Source organism: Orcinus orca, chromosome 17 (genome assembly GCF_937001465.1).
Source record: "Orcinus orca chromosome 17, mOrcOrc1.1, whole genome shotgun sequence".
Lineage (NCBI taxonomy): Eukaryota > Metazoa > Chordata > Mammalia > Artiodactyla > Delphinidae > Orcinus > Orcinus orca.
Window position 1 is genome coordinate 8,062,232 of NC_064575.1, and position 21,216 is coordinate 8,083,447.

General features: G+C 45.0%; 1 protein-coding gene across 4 annotated transcripts in view; it reads left to right on the forward strand.

Moving 5' to 3' along the window:
- The first annotated feature begins 996 nt into the window (after positions 1-996).
- The window catches only part of CLVS1 (clavesin 1), a 220,431-nt gene continuing 200,211 nt past the window's right edge, over positions 997-21,216 (forward strand). For all 4 annotated transcript variants that reach the window (XR_007472945.1, XR_007472944.1, XR_007472946.1 and 1 more), the window contains exons 1-2: positions 997-1,135; positions 5,157-5,250. The gene's annotated coding sequence lies outside the window, so the exon portion shown is untranslated. The remainder of the gene's footprint in view (positions 1,136-5,156; positions 5,251-21,216) is intronic.

The following is a 21,216-nucleotide window of genomic DNA, read 5'->3' on the forward strand; positions in this document are numbered from 1 at the left end:
GCCAGGAGAGGGTCTAGTAGGTAGAGGGATTAGCACTACCACTGGCAGAGATCAGACACAGGGTGTGCACGGGAGAGCCCCAGGGGTTCCATCGCTGGTTTGTGAAGCTTGAGAAGATGCTTGAAGAGGAAGCAGAGAGCTAGGCAGAGGCCCGCTGACGTGCCTAGGGAGCCCCTTAAGGCATTCACTGGGCAGGAAGTGGCTGATCAGAGAGAACTAAATTTCTAGCTAACATTTCTGGAGTGCTTACCCCATGCCTAGCACTGTATGAAGAGCTTTATGTTAACTGAGTCATTTAATGTAGATTTCCTTGGGTTGAGTGGAGGATGGACTTGGGGAGGAGAGAGCTGGCGGGGGAGGGGCAAGTTGGGGTGACTGACGGGGAATAGTGCCAGGAACGCAGCCTGAAGGGCGGGGACAGCAGCCGGCCAGGCGGGCGGGGCTGGGTCCCCTCAGGGAGTGCTCCTTGCGGGGGATAGTGGTTCCCAGCTGGGGTGAATGTGTGGTTTATCACTGGACCCTGAATCTGGAAATCTTGTATATACGCCCCAGGTGTTTTTTCGCTCTTTCCTAGTAGCAACCCTCCCCCACGCCCCCAACTCACACGTATCTTCGTTCCACAAGCAAATCTCAGGCAGGAGAGTCCTCGGCGACAGTGGCTTTCTTCATCTGTGTACTGACAGCCTGGGAGCGGGTGGCAGCGGCCGCGCGGCGGAAAGAAAGAGCAGCTGAGCATCCATCCGGTGAGGTCCGATGCCCTCGAAGGCGGTGGATTTCTGCTGTGCCCCCTTGTATACAGCTACACACCCCTTGGCGCCGTCTCCCTTCCCGCGTAGGTGACCCCTCTCCGTTCAGCCGCTCGGTGGCTGCGGGCCTCCGCCCAGCAGAGGGCAGCGTTGAGACACCAACGGCGCCGGCGCCCGGGGGCCACGCCAGGAAGCCGAGCGTCAGGACCCACGCTCGCTGCAGGCGCCAAGCTTTCAAGCAATTCCCCGGGAGCCCTTCCAGCCGCGTGACGGTGCCCCGAAAAGGAGCTGGTGACAGGAATGAAATATTCAACAAATCTGTTCCGCAGAATGAAAATGAGTTGTCGTTTAGCATTTTATCATCTGGTGACACACTCTTCCCGCTTAAGGTTGGTGCAGGAGCCGGTGAACGTCGGCCGCGGGCCCCCAGCCCCTCTCCCCAGCGCGAAGCACCCTCTTTGGGGCCGCTGCCAGCGGCGGACAAGGGGCAGCGGACCCGGGACCCGGGCGGGCGGGAAGGCAGGCGGCTGCATTAAGGAGTCTGAGGATGCAGGCACATTTCCAGAGGCTGTGCTCTAGAAGGCAGCAAAGCGTCACAGCCTGATGAAGGGAGAGAAGCAGAAAGTGAGGGGAGACAGGCAGCCTTGATCTTTCCATTGGGGACAGGTGTCTCCTCTCATACTGATTCCGTTGATTAGCAGGGAGAAACGTTTAGCAGTTTCTTTGTCCTTCATCGTCTCCATTGACTTGCCATTCTTCACCCCTGCTTGTGACTGTGCTGCAGCGGATTCCTGGGCACACCTTCGAGGCTGAAAGTGACCCTGAATCCTCCCCTATTTGGCCAGAAGGGTGAGACTCATTCTGTGTCCATTTTCTGCCTTTTACTAATTTCATCATTTCACTTATTTGAGCTCTTCAGAGCTCCCGTTTTCTCAGATGTAAAATGGGGTAATAATAAGAGTTGTTTCGTCATGTGTGCACATGTACGTAAAGTACAACGAGGTGTCAAAAACACCTGCAGCATAGTAGGTCCTCCGAAATATCAGCCCTCCCCTTACTCCTCTGCTTCCTCTTTTCGGTCTCCTTCTTTTCTTCAAATAACCTCATCTAAACATGGAGACAAGTGGAACTTTACTCTATGACCTCAGTTGTATTTCAACTCACTTAAGAACAATCGCAGCATTCAGAAAATAGCATATATATGATACATATTTGTAATATTTTATTTCTGTATTTATTTGTTGAATACTGGTGTATTAACCAGTATTTTGACTATATATATATATATATATCATCAACATGACTGTAGGGTCTTTATAAAGCCCCGAGTTAAAAGCATACTTTATATATTGTTTGGGGGACATACCTAATTAGGTAGGCGCAACCCATATTTGAGTTCCTTTCCTGGTGATGGGATGGATCATAAGATAAGCAGCCCTTGCAAAAAGGTGACTGAAACAGGACTTCCTCCTTTTGAGAATGTCCCCTTCACAAGATGGAGGGTTTCTCAGTCAAGCTTAAAGGAGAAGGGGCATTGCTTGTCCGTGTGGAATCCCCCCACCCCCACCCCCACCCCCCGCCCCGGCCTGAGGCAGGAAGTGAATCACGTGTTCCCGATACAAACCCCAAGACAGGCTTAGGGGAAAGAGTGAATCACAAGCGAGGGCTGGAAATAACCGGACTTCGGCTGGACCCCTCACTCAGTGAAAACAGAGCTGCGGATAGATTTTCCACTTGTTTTGGCGACAGTTCTATTTCTAGGAAGTTAAAAGAAGCAACAGTGGATATTGTTGCTGTGGAATTATTTCAGATCGAAGAGGGAATACTTTGTAATTATAAAAACCTTGGGTGTGAAAGAGAATGTCATCTGAAGCTTAAAGAAATTTCTTACCATAGTGCTTAGACCAGGCACATATGAATTTAGAAATTTAATTTTCAAAATATCCTAAAAAGATAGGTGTAAAATCTCATTTTTTTCTTTTTTTAAAGATTTTTAAAATTGCAGTAACATCGGCTTATAACATGATGTAAGTTTCATGTGTACAACATTATATGTCTATTTCTGTATACCCACCAAAAATTTAGTTTCCATCCATCACCATACAGTTGACCCCCTTTACGCATTTCGCCCACCCCCCTGCCCCTTCCCCTCTGGCAACCACTACTCTGTTCTCTGTGTTTGTTTTCATTTGGTTTGGTTCACTTTTTTTTTAATATTCCGCATATGAGTGCCATTGTGCGGTATTTGTCTTTCATTTATTTCTTATATAGGTTTCCTTTCTATCACTTTCCGCTTTACTCTTGGGGAACTTCTCTATATCCTCCAATAAAAGGTATGAACAAGAAAAACGATACACGAAAAGCAATAAATGGAGAAGTGTTCAATTCCTTTTATCTACCTCAATTTTTTTTTAGGGATGAGAATCTTACTGGAAATGGGGGAACTGATGACCATAAAAGGAACCCAGCATTAGATCAATGATTGTAAAAGTGAGGCTGTTATGGGTTCTAAGTTTCTAAGTCTCTGGCCCCAAATGGATTGCATCTTAGGACATTGAGAAAAACCCTTCATTTCCAACTGCAGCAGCACCGTCAGCAACCTCTGGGGGATCCTGGAACATGATCCAGGGATTAAAGTTGGAATTTTCAAGGGGAAAATAAAAATATGTGTTCCCTAAACTGGTGAGCCCATATGTAGAACAGCAAGATTCTAGAACACGTATTTAGAACAGAGTTTCAAAAGGAGAGTTTTTGAGAATTCAAATTCAAGACTGAGCACCGGTTTAATACCACAATGACCTCCTTTCTTTGATTTCTGGGTCTTGAGTGAATGTATAAGTGTATTTGGATTTCAGCAAGTGTCTTGCATATTTCTCTCTTCGGTGACTGGCTCATTGTATTTTAGTTAGGTTGATACTGCTTGACTGTCCACAGTCCTTCCCTGTCCCCTCCTGGGAGATGTTTATATCATGAGTTGGATCTGAATGTTGGTGTCATGCTTATCAAATCTGAGAGTGAAATGTAGGACAGTTAAAATCCTAATGACAATATCTGCACTAAAAAAAAAGACAATATCGGGCTTCCCTGGGGCGCAGTAGTTGAGAGTCCACCTGCTGATGCAGGGGACACGGGTTCGTGCCCCGGTCCGGGAAGATCCCACATGACGTGGAGCGGCTGGGCCCGTGAGCCGTGGCCGCTGAGCCTGCGCGTCTGGAGCCTGTGCTCTGCAACGGGAGAGGCCACAGCAGTGAGAGGCCCGCGTACCGTAAAAAAGGAAAATATTAATCAGGTAGCAGAATGGCTTTAACAGAAAAAGGGTGAGACCCAGGTCCTCCTCTTGACTACCCCTCCCCACCCAAAATGACAAAGTGACAGGATACTAGTGATGACACTCGGCAACAGCGCATGTGCTAGACTTCCTGTAGTTAGTTGGCTGAGGGCTTAATGGGAGAACTAATGAATACAGGTTGTCAAAGCCGATGGCGACTTTGGCACCCCAATGTCTGGAAGCACAGAAGTCTAGTTAATGGTAGGATGGAGTCCAGAACAAGAGAGTGAGTGCATGGACCCACCCCTCCTGTATCTGTCAGACCAAATTTAAAGTGGACTGTCCAGTTTTGAACCCTATATTTTAAGAGCAACACTGATGGACAGATTTGTACATTTGAAATGATAGAGGAATATCGATGTTTAACCAAGAGGAAAGAAGACAGCTGTGTCTGCGTGCCTACATGTGCCTACACATGCGTGCGTGAGTGTCATGGTATCTGTCTTCAAATATGAGCAGAGGCCGAGGCAAGAGGGCTGGAAATATGCTGTGTGATTCCAGGAACATTCACGTTGCAGGTCATATGTCGCCTTAGCCCTTCATAACCCCTCATAGAAAGCCCCTCCTCCCGGGCCCACACTATCTCATCATCCTGTTTCATTTCCTCTATAAGGCTTAGCACGAGTTGAAATTTTTGTTCATTTGTTTTCTTTTTTTTTTTTTTCCTCTTTATCCATCAAACTATAATCCCCGTGACGCAAGGGCCCTTTTCTCCTCTTCAATGCTGTGTCCTGGTGCTCAAGCCAATTTAAACAGCACAGAGTAGATTCTTAATCAGTAATAGCTGGAAGATAGAAAGGAAGGAAGAAAACATGAATGGATTCCAATGGGCAAAAATAGACGTAGTGCATAGAGTTAGGAAGAGACTAATTCTAACTTAATAAGACATGGGATGTTCCAACAATTGCTGGTGTCTGGTCTTGGAACTAGCGTTTTCTGGGGATGGTTCCCTGTGCCTTGATATATTCAAAGAAAACATTGCAGGCCAGGACTAGAGTGAGAAATGGATTCAGTGACCTCTACAAGCGGGTGAGATTAAGCTAAAAATATTTTTTATATTTAAAATTTCTCCTCCTCTTTAGGAATCCAGCGTTGTGTGGACTTATCAGCTTAAACCATGTGGATTTAGACCTCCGGCTGCTAAGGCGCACTCACGGCCGCGGGAGAGGAGAAGAGGTGAGTTGGTGGCCACGTTCAGAATCTGTGACCGTCACGCTACTGGAAATCCCACTTCCTGGGAACGCTTTGAACTTTCTGTTTCAGTTTTTTCAGTTGGGGAAGGTGAATAATAATACCTTCCTTACAGACGTGTTGTGACCTAATTACATATTTCAAAAGTATTCCTGTGATGCCCAGATAAAAGGCATCTGGTAAAGGCCAAACAACGCTCTTGTTCTCTCTGCAGACACTTCCCTGTAACTGTCCTCACCACAGCACCTGGCGTGTGTGTGTGTGTGTGTGTGTGTGTGTGTGTGTGTGTGTGTGTCCTGGGAGCAGATAAATGTAAGGCCGGAAGTGCTTTGTCAGTGTGATGGGAACCCTTGAAAGACTTGACTTAGCCGCCCTGTTCCAGTTTCACTCTTCTTCATTTCTGGTCCAGCAAGACAAAGCTCTGAGCCACACAGAGGGTCGAGGTCATGGCGCTTAGTACTTCCTGCATTCGACCAGGTGCTTGAGTGGCCCTGGGTAGCTCTGCTGTTCCTTTCCACACTTTTCTAAGCTTGATCTCCTGAGGCCAGATGCTGGGGAAACCTGCCTTGTCCCATTCTGTGACCCGAAGTTTCTGTGGATTACATAGAAAGCCTGGTTTGGATTCTACCCCTACCCCCAAGGGAGGTTCAGGTGGGGAGCCCGCCCCTGACTCCCATTACAGACCCCAGTCGGGCCGGGCTTCGTCTGATGCTCCAGGGGTAGGACCCTGGGTCGCTGGGCCCAGGATCCTTGGCTGCAGCAGGCATGTGCCCTCCGGAATGTCATGACGACCCTCTCTTGCTCTGAGGTTCCACCAGAAGCCCCAGCCACTGTGATCTGCCTGTCCCCTCGGTTGTACGAAGATGTAACTCTCACAGGGCCAGTTGGGCAAATCCCTGGAGTTGGTGTGTAGGCACTGTGGGTGATGCATCCTCTTTTCATGGAGGTCGATACCCTGGGAGGATGAGATTCCGGGGCCGCAGAAAGCCATCTTTCCCACCCATCAGACAAGCCATCTGCAGCAGGAGAGGAGGCTGCTCCACAAAGGAAAGCAGAATGAGAAATGGAGCCAGAGAGAGCTGGGTGGCATTACAGGGCCCTGGATAAGCCAGGACATAAGTTCTCGGTGGTGGGAATCAATGCGCTTCCAGACCATGTTTGAAAAATTAGATTTCTGTCTCTTGCAATGAAAAAATCCTGTCTAGTACACTGGCTGCGAGGGTTAGAGGAACACAAACTCTTGTACCTATGTGCATGTAACAGGAAGTCAATGTCGAGGTGAAGAGAAGTAAGAGCTGGGCTTCTGCGGTATTAGTACAGCAGCTTGGGTGAATTAGGAAGGTAGGTTTTCAAGTCTGGTGCTGTTCAGAGGATTTTGGAATAAACCAGAAAATGGAAAGGGGCCAGAATGAGGAAACTAATATTTACTGAACATTTACTGGCTTTGGACCCTGGGCTATGTGCTTTGCTATGTTATCTTGTTAATTCTCATGATAATCCTATGAAGTAGATATTCTCCCCATTTTACTGATGAGAAAACTGAGGTGTAGTGGAGTTAAGTTACTCTTTCAAGCACCCACAGCTACAAAGAGGCAGAGCTTTAACTGAACTCAAGATCAGTCTGATTTTGAAGTTGTTGCTCTTTCTAGAACCCCCGAGGGCTTCTTAAAGTGAGAGATTTTGGCCTCAAAGAGGGCTGTGGTTCCTGTGGAAAGATGGGAAAGTGTGAGGGGATGGTGGGGAGCAGGGCACGAGGGGGGCCTGTCACGTGACCTCTCACAGGGCCAGGCACATATCAAGTGGTTCACAAATACTTCCTGGAAGGAGTACCTTCCAGTTCTTGCATTTTTCTCCCCCGGGAAGGGTGATCCACTTGGATGCAAGCCCCTTCCTTGCAGATTTTCAGATCTGAAATCCTTGAGGTCCTGCTTTATTAAAGTTGAAAGGATGAGACCAGGCGCTTGCAGAGGAGGCCGGGGGAGGGGAGGGGAGGGGAGTGTTCAGCTGCCCCTCCCTGTGCCTCATGGACCCGCGTGGGGTAGGGGCGAGATTTCACCGAATGTCCCCCCCACTGTCTTTCCTTTTCTATTTCTTCTTCTTCTTGGCTGCTGCGAGGCTCAGATTCTCTGTAAGTATCTGAAAAAGGTGACTATGAAAGTGAAGAATAACGAATGCTACCCACCAGAGTGTTTTCCTAGGGGTGGTGCCAGCGAATTTTCAAAAGTTGGTAAACACTGTTAGCAGAAGAGAGTCGGGAGACCCCTTCTCCCGTGGGCCTTGGTTCTTGGTAAGGACGCAAAGAAGAATCTGAGGTCTTACCCGTTGCAAGAGAGTTTACTGAAGAGAAGGAGAGAACAGAGAGAACACCTCAAAAGAGAGGTGGGCCAGGCCAAGGAAGGCAATGGCCCCCAAGGACTGGGGTGTAGAGCTTTTTAGGCAAGGTTTCTGTGTAATCCAGGAGGTCGTTGATTGATAGTCTTAATTGACAGCTGCAGGTTACATAAGAGGCTCTGCTGTGCATGTTCTTCCCATAATGCAGTCTGTTATAATTAGATGTATGTATTCATAGAATATTTATGAACATTTAATGAGCCCAAAGGTTATCTAAGGACGTGATAGCTTGAGATGTGCGCATGTGCCAGAGTGAGGCCCGTCCCTTCAGTCAGCCGGCGGAGGTGGGGTGGTGGTGGTTGTTTCGGTGCCCTGACCATTTTGGAGGACTGATGGGGTCGTGTTTGGGGCGGGGTTGGCAAAATAGCTTGGCGGGATTAGGTGGCTGTTGGACATTCCGCCGAGGGGACCACCTCTCGTTGCTCATGGCTAACTTGCTGCCTAACAAAACCAGTGCAGTTCTCGGACAACCCTGCGGAAGCGCTTGAAATGGGTAGATTTGCGTTTTAGAAATGCCATTTCAAACGCTCACTTATGGACTTTTTTTTTTTTTTTTGCGGTACGCGGGCCTCTCACTGCTGTGGCCTCTCCCGTTGCAGAGCACAGGCTCTGGACGCGCAGGCTCAGCGGCCATGGCTCACGGGCCCAGCCGCTCCGCAGCATGTGGGATCCTCCCGGACCGGGGCACGAACCCGTGTCCCCTGCATCGGCAGGCGGACTCTCAACCACTGCGCCACCAGGGAAGCCCACTTATGGACTTTTGATGTCCAATCAAGGGGCTGCAGTTGAAATCTGAAATCCCAGTGTTTGCGGGAAAGCAGTCGCGTGGCTGGGCAAGTGGCTGCCTTTCAGAGGCCTGTTGGAAACGTTTGCACGCGGATGAAAGCAGCAGTCTCGCAGACGGTGGCTGCGGGTGGGGTTTGCTCCAGGGGCAGCGTGTGTGGAGACAATCGGAAGCGCTGTTGTGGTTTGTTCTCTGCGTCTGGCAAGGTAGACATAAAAATAAAGTCCTCCAATAACGAGGATAAAGTAAACGGGAGAGGAGGTTTGTGCCTCCGGGCGGGGGTGGGGGAGCCTTGAGGGGGACGGGTCGCTCCTGGAGGAGGGTGGCGGCCTCGGGGTTCAGGGAGGAGGAGGGTGCTGCCCACGGGACCCCTGCCTCGCGTCTGCATGCAGCTGTCCCTAAAACATCGTGGGTCCGGCTTGTCCTGGGTTTCCGGGTGCTTCCAGGATACTGAGGGAAAGGATGAATGTCGGCCACCTGGCGGGCTCCTGAACCCGGTGTCCTGGGGGCATTTCCAGGTAAAATTGCACCAGTACGGTTAGATGGAGTTCAGATGTGCAAAAAACAAAAACCCTAGTCCTTTCAAGATGCTTTACAAGGCATTTTAAGCTAGATCCCTAGGCTTTTAAGAGTGACTATCTGGGCAGCTGGAAAAAAAAAGTCTGCAAATCAGAATTTTTTTCTTCTCCACAAAGAAAGCAAAAAAGGAAACCCCAAACAGCAATGACAAGAGGCTCAGCTCCATCCCTGCTTTTGTCGTTGTTCAGAATAATAACACGGAACCTGAGATCTTTTTCTTCCCCCCCGGTGGAGCACGTTACTTTATTTTTTACGTAAGCAGAAATTGATTTTTGTCTGTTCTGAATGAAGCTGAAATGAAAGAGGCTGTATTCAACAACACCATCAGATTCAACAGAGGAAATAGCGTTTCTTTGCCAAACATTCCAACTGAAAAATCAGAAACAACCATGTCATCATTCTGGCCTGAGAAATGTTAGCTGCCAAAGCGTATGAGGGCACCGTATCACTTTGGGGGGGGCGGGTAGTTTTAACACATAGCTTGATCTGGCAAAAAATGAAATAAATGAACCCAGAGCAACACAGAGGAAGGTAGCCTACATCGTGGTTAGGGACAGGCACTGAAGCTTGACAGTCCTCTGTTCAAACTCAGGATCAATTAGCTCTGTGTCCACAAGCAAGTGGTAGAATCTCGCTGCGTCTCTGCTTCGTTATCTAGAAGAAAATAATGATGAAACCTCCCTGGTACCGTGGTTGTGATCATTAAAGGAGGTGCTGCCTCTGAAGAGCTTAGCACAGTGCATGGCACAGTCAGTGCCCAGCAAATTCCTTTCCTGCCCGTCTCCAAGCACTCAATATACTTACAAGGCCCCTACACTGTGACTTTGACAACCATAGCTGGAAGGAAGGCTTTCCACCAAAACTTCAAAGAGACCTATCTGCCATGGATGTAAAAGAATTACTATTCTTAAAATGTCAGCTTCCCTATGATAAGAATCACTTTAGAATTTATGAGGAGGAAATAGGAAAGTGCAAATTGGTCAGGCTACTTACTCCTTAATTCTGATTTAGAGCAGCCGTAAAACTCTAAATATATCTGCTCAGTGCCCTAGCACTGAGGAGGTTTCCATGCAGTTTTCTAGAAATGAGAGTAAATGACTGTGTTTTGGATCAAGAAGCCCCACATGGCAGAGCTTCATGAAGAACCTGGGACCATTCCTCTTTCAGTGGGGATGGAAAATAACAAACTGGGACTCTGTCCTTTGCAAATGCCAACAGCTCTTTTGATTGATTTTCCCTCTCTCTCTCATCATCAGAGAGCTTGAGAAGCTAACGTGAGAATCAGGCCTCAGGTAGAAATGCCCCCTGGTTTGTGCCAATCACCTCCCCAGCTTGAAGGCTCCTGGGTTTCATTCACTGTTGGTTTCTTCTGTTCGAGGACAGGGCAGCTCCTGCTCCAGAGGGTTCACAGCAGACCTGGTATAGTCCTTGTACAGATGAGAATCAATTTCTCTGTGCCCTTCCCTTCCTCCTGGTAGGAAGGGGCTCTTTTTCACATAAACATATTAAAGTAATGGTAAGTCCACATAAAAGCATTCAAATGATTTTTAACCTGGGCACCAAAGCCATTTAATGGAGAAAAGAAAATCTCTTCAACTGGCAGTGCTGGGATAGCTGTGCATCTGTTTGGAAAAATAAAGAACCTTGTTCCATCTCACACCACGCACAAAAATCAACTGAAGCTGGATCACAGATCTACGTGAGAAAGCAAAAATGATAAACCTACTAGAATAAAACACAGACATATCTTTACAACCTTGAGGTGGGTATATATTTTCTAGAGAGGACATAAAAACCACAGACCATAAAAGGATCAACATTAATAAATTAGACTATCAAAATTAAAAATTCCTGTGGATTAAAAAACACCATCAAGAAAATTGATAGGCAATTCACAGACAGGGAAAAATAATGCACAACACATACATATGACAGATGACTTGTATCCAGTATATCAAGAACTCCTGCAACTCATTAATAAAAGAGACAACCAAATAAAAACTGGACAAAGACTTAAGTATTGCACAAAAGATGATAATGAAATGGCAGTAAGCACATGAAAAAGCACACACGATCCTTCAGGAACGCAAGTGAAAGTCACGAGATACTGCTGCATACCCCCTAGAACGGATAAAATGAGAGAGAACATGCCGCAAGCAGAGCTTTCGTATATTGCTAGCAGGAGCCTAAAGTGGTACATCCTGTTCAACAGTGTTTTAAAAGTTAAACTTACAACTACCCTATGACCTAAATATTTATCCAAGAGAGACGAAAACAACATGTGCAAGCATGTTTATAGCAGCTTTCTGTATAACAGCCCCAAACTAGAAGTATCCTGCATGTCCATCAATAGAGTGGATAAGCAAACTGTGGTACATCTAAGCAAAAGGTACCTCAAAGCAAAAGGAACAAACTAATGGTATACGCAGCAAGATAGATGCACCTCAAAAACATTTTCCTAGTGAAAGAAGCCAGACCTCCCCAGCCAAAACCTAAACGTATGATTCTACTTATATAAAATTCTAAGTAAAGCAAACTGTGTTATGGTGATGGAAATCTGATCAGTGATTACTTCCAGGGAGCGAGAATTGAGTGCGGAAGGGCAGACAGACTTTTTTTGGGGGCAACATCAGTGTTCTGTGTTTTGATGCACATTCGTTAAGACTGAGTGGACAGTACACTTAAGATCTGGGCATTTCACTGGGCATAAATTAAACCTCAATTTAAAAACGAAAGTTATCAGGGGAAGGTGGTCCAAAGGTACAAACGTTCAGTTAGAAGATAAATAAGTACCAAGGATATAAAGTACCACATGATGACTATAGTTAACTCTGCAGGGTGATGTATAGGAAGGTTATTAGAAGACTAGACCCTAAGAGTTCTCATTACAAAGAAAAAAATATATTTTTTCTTATCTTGGTTTTTTTTTCATTGTATCTATATGAGATGATGGAGGCAAACAAAATTTATTGTGATAAACATTTCACGATATATGTAAGTCAAACCGTTAGGCTGAATGCCTTAAACCTATCCAGTGATGTATGTCAACTATAGCTCGATGAAACTGGAAAAAAAGTTAAAGCCACGGCCAATTGGTCATGGGTTGCAAAAGAGAGCTTTGTTTGTCTGGCAAGTGCTTCCTGCAGAAGACAGAGCAGTGCATAATGAGGGGCTGGACGGCCTGGGCTCTGAGAGCAGAGCTCCCCTCACAGGTCTAACCTAAAGGGGCGGCAGCAAAATGAGTCTAGGTCAGAGGGTGGGCGAGGGTAGGAAAGAAAGGGGTCAAGAGAAAGACCTCATTGGCCTATCTGCCATGGCTTCTGAAAGGTTGGAAGATGAGGGTAGGAATCATAAAGAAATACACTGCAGTAGCATCTGGACCCGATTGGCTACTAGTAAAATTGCTTCCTTTGTGCTCTCAGCCTGTGCTTACAAATGACTTCACTGGGCCGAGTCCCGGGCCTAGGAGATGCTCAGTAAATACTTCTCGAATGTGTGTTCTTCTGGAGGGGCCTTCTTCCCCACCTGAACCTACCTTACATACCTTAGTACCTTAAACGCTTCTTCCTGGGTCACCTGCTAGTCCCGGGGCAGGCAGGAGAAAGGCTGGGGTGCAAATGCAGGCCCAAGGAGACAAGGCTGGGCGAGCTTGCGGAAATGGCTCATGCCTGTGTGAGTCTGCTCGGGCTGCCATGACAACACGCCATGGACACAGCACTCAAACAGCAGACATTCCTGTCTCACAGCTCTGGAGGCAGAAGTCCAAGATCAAGATACAGGCTGAATTGGTTGAGAGAGAGAGAGAGAGAGAGAGAGCGAGCGAGAGAGAGCGAGAGCTCAAGCAAGCGAGTTCTGGTGTCTCTTCCTTTTCTTATGAGAACACTAATCTTATTAGATCAGAGCCGTACTCTTATGCCCTCACTTAACCTTCATTACTTCCAAAGGCTCTATCTTCAAATTACAGTCACATTAAGGGGATGAGGCTTCAGAGTAAGAATTTTGGAGGGACACAATATTCAGTTCACAGCAAGTCCAGGGGAGTGACCTTTGCAAAGACTCCCGGGTATGGGGGAGATTTGCTCCTTCTCTGCTGGTGAATGGCTTTTAGACAATAGCCTCTTGTCTCCATTAACCAAATGGGATTTGAATCAGAGAAAAGCACTTTTATTTCCTCAGCCTCCTGAGCTATCTAGTCTTTCCACAGGGACAGCTCCTCTCCAGGCACCCAATCATTTATCAGAAATGAAAAAGCTTGCTGAGAATGCAAAACGCTGTAAGACAAGGCATGGATCTGAGTCCATAAGAGGAAGTCAAGGCTTCGTGCATTTAACTGATTGCCAGGAGGAGAAAGAATGGCTGGTGTGACAGTCCTCTGGGGCTTTGTCACATGAGCAACAGAAAGAAAAGTGGGCTGTGTCCTGAACAGAGCCCAGAGGGGAGGAGTAAGCCGACATTGAACCATTGTCTACACTCGGAAAAGGAATTCAGAGCAATTGGAAGCAGCTTGATTTTCCTGAACATTCTCCAAGAATTCTTGGGAGGCCCCCAGAATTATTTATAGCTCCTTTCCGCCTAGACTTAGGTTTCTTGCTGACACCGTAAGTGACTGACACTTCCCCAGGCTGGACTTTTTATCTCACTGTTCACTGTCCGTGGAGCTGAGGCTGGTGTGTTTCCATTTCTTCTCTGGCCTGACTGGTTCTGGAAGGAACTGAAAGTCTCCTGCAGAAGCAGAGCACAGATTGGGCTTCAGAGGAGGCTGGGAAGGCCCTACTCGAACGATTCTTGGATTCAGAGTCGTTCAACCTTGAATTTTAAGAAATGCATATTGATGACAAGAATTAATTGCAGTGGATTCTAACCTTAAATTTTAAGAAACGCATATTGATGACAAGAATTAATTGCAGTGTCTCTAAAATCAGTATCAATAGTATGTCAGTAAGCCATTAAAAATATCTAAAATCAGGGCTTCCCTGGTGGCGCAGTGGTTAGGGGTCTGCCTGCCGAGGCAGGGGACGCGGGTTCGTGCCCCGGTCCGGGAAGATCCCACATGCCGCGGAGCAGCTGGGCCCGTGAGCCGTGGCCACTGAGCCTGCGCATCCGGAGCCTGTGCTCCGCAACGGGAGAGGCCACAACAGTGAGAAGCCCGCGTACCGCAAAAAAAAAAGAAAAAGAAAAGAAAAGAATCAATGTCATATAACAAAACAAATGTGAAGTACCACATGTCACTTTGTTTAGCTACTTGTCTATTAAAGCAGTTTCCACTGTATGTGGGAATCCAGCTTCATTAAGCTTCCATGAGGCCAAGTTATCCCACGAATAGATGACCTAATGGACTTAGCGTATTTTATTTGTTTTCTTCAAGAGTTCTTCGCCACTAAAAAATCCAAAACCAAACCAAACAAAAGCAAAATGAGAGTAGCTTATGGATGTCAAGTTTGTAAACTACAATTTAAGGATGTATCTGTTTCAGTAACTGCTAAGCCAGAGGAAATGGTTGAACTTTCCATAAAGAATAACTGCTTAGGAAAGAAATTTTGGAGGTAGATAGAATTGTTCATTTGGTTGAAAGAACCAGAAAATCTGCCAAGTTTCGTGAATTCATACATCACGAGGAAATTACTTAAGCTTAATGAGGATAATGCTTTTTTAAAAAATTAAAACATTAAATTGTAGTTAAATATACATAACATAAAATTTCTTATTTTAACTATTTTTAAGCATTCGGTTCTGTGGCATTAAGTACATTCACATTTTTGTGCAGCCATCACCACCATCCAAATTCAGAACTTTTTCATCATCCCCAACTGAAACTCTGTACTCATTAAGCCATAATTTTGCATTCTCCTCTCCCCCAGTCCCTGGTTACCATAATCTTTATTTTTAAAAAAAAATTATTGGAGTATAGTTGATTTACAATGCTGTGCTAGTTTCTGCTGTACAGCAAAGTGAATCAGCCATACATATACATATATCCACTCTTTTTAAGATTCTATTCCCATGTAGGTCATTGTAGAGTATTGAGTGGAGTTCCCTGTGCTATATAGCAGGTTCTTATTAGTTACCTATTTTATATATAGTAGTGCGTATATGTTAATCCCAATCTCCCAATTTATCCTTGCCCCCTTTCCTCCTTGGTAAATGTAAGTTTGTTTCCTACATCTCTGACTCTATTTCTGTTTTGTAAATGGTTCATTAGTACCATGTTTTTAGGTTCCACGTATAAGTGATATCATATGATATTTGTCTTTCTCTGTCTGACTTACTTCACCCAGTATGACAATCTCCAGGTCTATCCATGTTGCTGCACATGGCATTAATTCATTCTTTTTTATGGCTGAGTAGTATTCCCTTGTATATACCTTCTGTATATATTCTGTATACCTTCTCTATACATTTTGTATACTTTCTGTATACATTCTGTATACCTTCTGTATATATTCTGTACACCTTCTGTATACATTCTGTATACCTTCTGTATACATTCAGTATATATTCTGTATACCTTCTGTATATATTCTGCATATATTCTGTATATATTCTGTATATCTGTATACTTTCTATATACATTCTGTATATATTCTGCATATCTTCTGTATATCTTCTGTATATCTTTTGTATACCTTCTGTATATCTTCTGTATACCTTCTGTATATATTCTGTATACCTTCCATATATCTTCTGTATATATTCTGTATACCTTCTGTATACATTCTGTATACTTTCTGTATATATTTTGTATACCTTCTGTATACATTCTGTATACCTTCTGTATACCTTCTCTATATAGTCTGTATACATTCTGTATATATTCTGTATACCTTCTGTATATATTCTGTGTACCTTCTGTATACTTTATATATTCTGTATACATTCTATATACCTTCTGTGTATATTCTGTGTGTGTTCTGCCTCTGTCTCTATGAATTCGATTACTCTAACTACCTCATAGTTTTAAAATTGAGGTATAGTTGATTTACAATGTGTATCTGTTTCAGGTGTACAGCAGACTGATTGGGTTATATATATCCCTCATATATTATTTGTTGAGCAACTTCTGGGAGCTGTGAGACCCATGCTGTCTCATGCTCCATCCCCAGAGCAGCTGACATCTCAGGTGGAAGAGTCCTGCTTTGCTCTCCTGATAAACTGTCGGGAGGTGGTGTGATTCAGAGCTGGCCTCCTTCAGTTGCACGCACATCACATTTGCCAGGAGATAGCATTAAAATACAGATCACGGGGCTCCCAGGGCTCTGGTACCAGGCTCTAAAAGACTCTCAGGGATTCTGATATACACTCAGGTCTGAAAGCTACTGAAAAAGACAGAGAGACCTGAGCTCACAGTCTGGCTCTGTCACTGGCCAGTTGTACGACCTCCAGTGATTGACCTGCCGACTCAGCCTCCGTTTCCCAACTGTATATTGGGTTTTGGTGAGGAGGAAGTGATTGTGAAGTACTTGGCTCATAGTTCGACACCATTTTTATCCACATAGAATGTGTGAGGGAAAAGGTTAGTTATGTTTATCAATCATGATTCTCAGCTCTAACTCTGTTCACAGGGAGGGCGCGTGGAGACAAATCACTCAGCCCCTTGGCTTTCCAGGCAGCCTGTCTACCTGGTCTTGCAGTTCCAGCTTTCTGCCACTGGAGGGCCTTGGAAAGATGCTGACATTGCTCAGGGAGTTAGGCGAGCACACGCTGGCGGTGGGAGGGGACACACCCTGGTTATCGCAGGTGGATGGAAGCCGGGGGAGAGCGGTGGGCTCAGGTCTACAGGAAACTCAGATTCGTCCCTGTAACCTTTCATCTGGGTTCTCGGTCCTTCAACAAAACTGTAAATGAGAGCTCAGAAATTAGCAATGCCTTCAGATAGTTTGTTGCATACAGATAGATCAAGTGACTTTGTGATCCATTACCAGTACATTTGCTAAGGAGGGATATTTATTGGCTTCACAAAATGATGGATTTTTTCCAGACACACATGCTGATTTAGTTTCAACTGTGCGGCAGAATTCTGTAAAGAGCCTATCTTTCATATATTTTGGAGCAAGGCATCCAGGTCATTAATTCTGAAGAAAGAGTTCTGACAAAATATGAGATACATCAGAACAGTATTACATCTTACTCTTTCCTGGCAAGAGCTGCAATCGTTTCAGAAATTAGCCCACATTTTTCACATCAATGACTAAGGGTATTTTTGTAGTGTTTGAACAGGAAAATCAACAAAATATAAAAGTTATCAGAACATATCTACCAGATATGAAAAATAATTTAACAAATTGACTGCTCACCCTTTTCTAAAGGGATTGGAGAAATTTTCTCACAAATCCTCTTTGATTTCTAAGAGACAGCTGTGGGCAGGTGTATGGTCCCATTAAAAATAGGGTGGACGAGGCTGAGTGATCCTTGTAAGATTATCCAGCTTACAAGATAGGGTGGTGCAAGACCCTATATCAATCAGCCATAAAAAGAAATGAAATTGAATTGTTTGTAGTGAGTTGGGTGGACCTAGAGTCTGTCATACACAGTGAAGTCAGTCACAAAGAGGAAAACAAATACCGTATGCTAACACATATATATGGAATCTAAAAAAAAATAAATGGTACTGATGAACCTAGGGGCAGACCAGGAATAAAGACGCAGACGTAGAGAATGGACTTGAGGACACGGGGAGGGGGAAGGGTAAGCTGGGACGAAGTGAGAGAGTGGCGTGGACATATATACACTACCAAATGTAAAATAGATAGCTAGTGGGAAGCAGCCGCATAGCACAGGGAGATCAGCTCGGTGCTTTGGGACCACCTAGAGGGGTGGGATAGGGAGGTGGCAGAGCGACGCAAGAGGGAGGAGATATGGGGATGTATGTATATATATAGCTGATTCACTTTGTTATAAAGCAGAATCTAACACACCATTGCAAAGCAGTTATACTCCAATAAAGATGTTTGAAAAAAAAGACCCTATGCCAATTCTCCTAAATGGGGGGTTATCTTAATAAACTTCTCCGTCACTAAGGTAACAGCATCCGTTTCTACAGGCACTGACCATATTTTCAACCTGGTAACTCTCAGGGAGACACACAATGAATAGAATGAATGACAGGTGTGTGGACCAGGCTTGAGGGGCCCCTCAGTATCCAGGGCTGGCCTCGGAGCCCAGCAGCCAGCTGTGAGGCTAAGCTTGTTCTCTGGGTGTGGAGGTTGCTGTCTTGACTGCCCAGCCTAACTGCCTCAAGCTTAGAAAGCTTTATCCCATCCTCATAGAAAATACTTATTGTCACATTTCTATAGCCCTTCAAAAAAGCTGCAAAAGAAGATAGACTCAACTATGATAGAACATTGGCTATCATGTGGCTTCGGGTGGGCAAGCCATAAGCGTGAGGACCTGCTTAACGGCTTCAAGACTGGCTTCAAGTGCAGTCGTCTAGGGACAGGAAGACCACTGCCTGACTAAGGCAGAGGCAGTGGAGATGGAAGAGGGAGATTAGTCCCACTTCCGGCCGTCTGAGTGGGAGTGGTGAGAAGGAATGAGGAGTGAACGGTGACTGCCATGTTTTTGGACCTGAGTGACTGGGTTAATGTTAACTGAGCTTTGCAAGAGAGGAGGAAGGGCAAGCGTTGAGGAAAAGATTATCTACTTTTGGACATATTTTGTCGGTACCTGTGTTGTCTAAGATAAAGATATTTGGGAGGCAATTGGATAGATGATTTGAAGGTCAGTGTCATAGACCGAATTCTAAGAGGATTCCCAATGACTCATGGCCTTGAATAACCTCTTCTTTTGAGTGTGCGTGTATGGGGTGACCTGTAACTTGCTTCTGTGACCAAGGTGATGGGATGTGGCTTCTGTGGTTATGTTACATCCAAGTCTCAGGTGATTCCAGTGCCTCTGCAGATCTTTCAGAGTGGTTTGTGGGTGGTAAACGATCCTGTTTAAACATCTCACCCTGACCTTCTAGCACATCTGGCCCCAATGAAACGTCTACCATCATTAATGGTCCCTTTGTGTCACTCTGACTTTTTTCTCTCCTGTGGCTTTGAAAGTTTTTACCTTTATTCTTGGTATTCTGCATTTTACTATGTGGATTCTCCTCGTGGCTTTTGTTTGTTTTACTCACCCTCTGAGGCCTTCTGTACGCACTCTGCTGTGGACAGCTCTGAGCCGTTACCCATTTCATTCACCCCTCTGCCCTCCCATCCAGTCTTCTGAACAGAGTTCCTGTTAGAAGCACGAGGAAGCTTCTGCACCCTCCTGTATGTCTCTTAAACTCTCATGCATGCTTTTTAGCTTCATATCTCTCTCTGTACAGCGTTCTAGGCAAATTACTTCATATCACATCCTTTCTTCCTTTAACTTTGCCCTGTCATAGGTTTATCCAGTTTGTTAACTTTGTAAAAGTTAATTTCCATGTCAACATATATTATTATTTCCAGGGGGCAATTGGCTAATCTCAGTTTTTTTTTCATACTTTTATGGTTTGATTAAATGAGTGTTATTTCTTCCTTTATCTCTTTGAGGTCCTAAAACATACTTATGTTAAAGTCATTTCAGATTGGTCTATTAAGTATTCCGTTTTGTTGGGAGCAGGGTTATTTGTCAGACTTAGTAAAAGCCAAAAAGCAAAACCCAGTTTTCTTCTGGCTGGTCATTTTTCAGATTACCAGTTAAATCTGAATTTTAGATAAACAATGAATAACTGTTTTTAGTATGAGTGTGTCCCATGCAATATTTGAGACGTACCTATGCTAAGAGATTTTCATTGACCTGCATCGTATCTGGCAACTCTGTGCCTGTCCTGGCACCTTTGGGGATCTGTGATCTATATTTTTAACACTATGCCCTGGTGATTGTGATGTGTATCAAACTTGAGAATGACAGGTCTGCACTATACTATCTCTCTAGTTGGGTGGAAGCTGGTTTGTTGGTTATCTTTCTTAGTGTTTAATTTTTCTCATGTGGTTTGAAATGATGGTTTGCAGTTGCGTCGAAATAGGTTACTTTCAAAGTTTTTCCTCTGTTTTTCCTTCCTTGTCTGGTGGCCCTAAAGTTGCGTCCATCTGGTCTCCTGAGATTCCCTGTCCAGAAGCAGCTCTTACACTATTGGCTGGACCCTCATGGTGAAGCTGGGTTTATGGCATATCCGGTTCTCAAGCCAGTGGGCACTTTGACCCAGAACCAGTCGGCAGTTTTAGTTTCATTTATAGCTGTGCCCATTTCTGATCTATGTATTGTTTCTTCTGTTTTTAACTGCACTCAAGTTATTCAAATTAAGTGTGTGTGTGTGATGTCACTAATGTGTTTAAAACAAAGTGGGAAGCTTATAGTGTTAAATCAACAACATCTTTACAAGAACGCTTTATGACTATATTCTAATTCTTTAATCAATGGCTTAGTGGCAACCGAAATGTATAATGAAGAATTTTGAGATGGTTGCTTTCCGTGAGTTAAACTAATGAAACCCACTAGGTGAATGGGTTTGGCCATTTGTGGAAAAGAATAAGAGAATAAGTCATACATAAGAAATGTGTGACTCAGGAGTTAGGGAACAGCCCAAATCCAAGGAAGCTGCCAGTCGAGAGAGGCAAGATTGAAATAAAAATGCAACCCAGGAAGGTTAGATCTAATCGCATGAAAGATACTCTGAAGGAAAATTGCAACACTGGTGGGACTGTCATCCCTGAACTCGAATGGGGATCCCATGGGCCAAGAACTGGTGTTTCCAGTGCTGTCAGGCAGAGTACCCTGAAGAGACCCCACAACGGCACATCCTCACGGTGGGCTCACCTTGCAATGAGGATGGATGTACCAAGCTATGAAAATGTTGGTGAACGAGCCTTGAAGTCATCCATTGGTAGGGGTTGAATTGTGTCCCTCCAAAATTTATGTGGTGAAGCCCTAACTCCCAGGACCTCAGAATGGAACTGTAATTGGAGATAAGGTCTTTAAAGAGGTAATTAAGGTACAATGAAGTTGTATGGGTAGACCCTATTCCAGTCTAACTGGTGTCCTTTAAGAAGAGGAGATTTGGACACAGACATATAGAGGGAAAACCATGTGAGGACACAGGGGGGATACGGCCACCCACAAGCTAAGGAGAAAGGCCTCAGAAGAAACCAACTCTGCTGACACCGTGATCTTGGACTTCTAGCCTCCAGAACTGTGAGAAGATAAATTCCTGTTATTTAAGCCAACTAGTC